The sequence below is a fragment of the Arachis stenosperma genome, chromosome 2, assembly GCF_014773155.1.
Source record: "Arachis stenosperma cultivar V10309 chromosome 2, arast.V10309.gnm1.PFL2, whole genome shotgun sequence".
In the NCBI taxonomy this organism is placed as follows: Eukaryota; Viridiplantae; Streptophyta; class Magnoliopsida; order Fabales; family Fabaceae; genus Arachis; species Arachis stenosperma.
Genome location: NC_080378.1, coordinates 28,341,428 through 28,344,362, shown reverse-complemented (window position 1 = coordinate 28,344,362; position 2,935 = coordinate 28,341,428). Strand labels below are relative to the sequence as shown.

At 38.9% G+C, this 2,935-nt stretch overlaps 1 non-coding gene across 1 annotated transcript; it reads right to left on the bottom strand.

Moving 5' to 3' along the window:
* Positions 1-1,472: 1,472 nt before the first annotated feature.
* On the bottom strand, positions 1,473-1,580 carry LOC130964209 (small nucleolar RNA R71). The gene has a single exon (XR_009080312.1). It is a non-coding gene; the product is annotated as a small nucleolar RNA R71 (small nucleolar RNA).
* Between the last annotated feature and the right edge of the window lie 1,355 nt (positions 1,581-2,935).

Below are 2,935 nucleotides of genomic sequence, written 5' to 3'. Positions count from 1 at the left end.
GTGTCTTGCATGCCTTGTTTATTTGATCTTGGTTCTATTTTCAAGTCAATAGTACAGGGAACTGAAGATTCAGAACATGCAGCAGAGGAATTACACAGAAAAAGCTGGGCGTTCAAAACGCCCAGTGAAGAAGGACAGACTGGCGTTTAAACGCCAGCCAGGGTACCTGGTTGGGCGTTTAACGCCCAAAAAGGTAGCATTTTGGGCGTTAAACGCCAGAATGGATACCATTCTGGGCGTTTAACGCCAGGATGGCACTAGGGGGAAGATCTTGTTTTTCAAATCAATTTTTTTTTCAAATTTTCAAAGTTTTTCAAAATCAAATCTTTTTCAAATCATATCTTTTCAATCAAATGTTTTCAAAATCAATTTCTTTCCTTTTTCAAAGATACTTACTAACAATTAATGATTTGATTGAACATCTCAAGTATATTGCCTTTTCTGTTGAGAAAGATTTAATGTTTGAATCATATCTTTTCTTGTTAGGCAAGTCATTAATTTTTTTTAAATCAAATCTTTTTAAAATTGTTTTCAAATCATATCTTTTTAAATTGTTTTCAAATCATATCTTCTCAATCACATCTTTTTCAAAATAAGTTTTCAATCAAATCTTTTTAATTTCTAATTTCAAAATCTTTTTCAAAAATCACTTGATTTCTTTTCCACTTTGAATTTTCGAAAATTATCAATCAATTTTTCAAAATGTTTTTGACATCTTTTTAATTAATTTTCGAAAATTCTCTTCCCCTCTTTTCACATCCTTCTATTTATGGAGTATAACTCCTTCTTAATGCACCATTCGAACTCTATCTAACCAAGTTCGAATTCTTCTACCTCTTTCTTCTATTTTTCTTTTCTTCTGACACCTCAAGGAATCTCTATACTGTGACATAGAGGATTCCACCTTTTCTTGTTCTCTTCTCTTTCATATGAGCAGGAGCAGAGACAAAGGCATTCTTGTTGAAGCTGACCCTGAACCTGAAAGGACCTTGAAGCGAAAGCTAAGAGAAGCTAAGGCACAACTCTCTGTAGAGGACCTAACCGAATTCTTCAAAGAAGGAGAAGACATGGCAGCCGAAAACAACAACAATGCCAACAATGCAAGGAAGGTGCTGGGTGACTTTACTGCACCTACTCCCAATTTCTATGGGAGAAGCATCTCTATCCCTGCCATTGGAGCAAACAACTTTGAGCTTAAGCCTCAATTAGTTTCTCTAATGCAACAGAATTGCAAGTTCCATGGACTTCCATTGGAAGATCCTCATCAGTTTTTAGCTGAGTTCTTGCAAATCTGTAACACAGTCAAGACTAATGGGGTTGACCCTGAGGTCTACAGACTGATGCTATTCCCTTTTGCTGTAAGAGACAGAGCTAGAATATGGTTGGACTCACAACCTAAGGAAAGCCTGGACTCTTGGGAAAAGCTAGTCAATGCCTTCTTGGCAAAATTCTTTCCACCTCAAAAATGGAGTAAGCTTAGAGTGGAAGTCCAAACCTTCAGACAGAAGGATGGTGAATCCCTCTATGAAGCTTGGGAAAGATACAAACAATTAATCAGAAAATGTCCTTCTGACATGCTTTCTGAATGGAGCATCATAGGTATTTTCTATGATGGTCTCTCTGAACTATCCAAGATGTCTTTGGATAGCTCTGTTGGAGGATCTCTTCATCTGAAGAAGACGCCTACAGAAGCTCAAGAGCTCATTAAAATGGTTGCAAATAACCAATTCATGTACACTTCTGAAAGGAATCCTGTGAACAATGGGACAAGTCAGAAGAAATGAGTTCTTGAGATTGATGCTCTGAATGCCATACTGGCTCAGAACAAGATATTGACTCAACAAGTCAATTTGATTTCTCAAAGTCTGTCTGGAATGCAAAATGCACCAAGCAGTACTAAGGATGCTTCATCTGAAGAAGAAGCTTATGATCCTGAGAACCCTTCAATGGAAGAGGTGAATTACTTAGGAGAACCCTATGGAAACACCTATAATTCTTCATGGAGAAATCACCCAAATTTCTCTTGGAAGAATCAAGAGAGACCTCAACAAGGATTCAATAACAACAATGGTGGAAGAAACAGGTTTAGCAATGGCAAGCCTTTTCCATCATCTTCTCAGCAACAGACAGAGGATTCTAAGCAGAACCCCTCTGACTTAGCAACCATGGTCTCTGATCTAATCAAAATCACTCAAAGTTTCATGACTGAAACAAGGTCCTCCATTAGGAATTCGGAGGCACAAGTGGGACAGCTGAGTAAGAAAATTACTGAACTCCCTCCAAGTACTCTTCCAAGTAATACAGAAGAAAATCCAAAAGGAGAGTGCAAGGCCATCAACATGGCCGAATTTGGAGAGGAAAGAGAGGAAGTGGACGCCACTGAGGAAGACCTCAATGGGCGTGCACTAGCCTCCTCTGAGTTCCCCAATGAGGAACCATGGGAATCTGAGGCTCAAAATGAGACCATAGAGATTCCATTGGACTTACTTCTGCCTTTCATGAGCTCTGATGAGTATTCTTCCTCTGAAGAGGATGAGTTTGTCACTGAAGAGCAAGTTGCTAAATACCTTGGAGCAATCATGAAGCTAAATGACAAGTTATTTGGAAATGAGACTTGGGAGGATGAACCCCCTTTGCTCACCAAAGAACTGGATGACTTGTCTAGGCAGAAATTACCTCAAAAGAAACAAGATCCTGGGAAGTTTTCAATACCTTGTACCATAGGCACCATGACCTTCAAGAAGGCTCTGTGTGACTTAGGGTCAAGTGTAAACCTCATGCCTCTCTCTGTAATAGAGAAGCTAGGGATCTTTGAGGTACAAGCTGCAAGAATCTCACTAGAGATGGCAGACAATTCAAAGAAACAAGCTCATGGACTTGTAGAGAATGTTTTGGTAAAAGTTGAAGACCATTACATCCCTACTGATTTCATAGT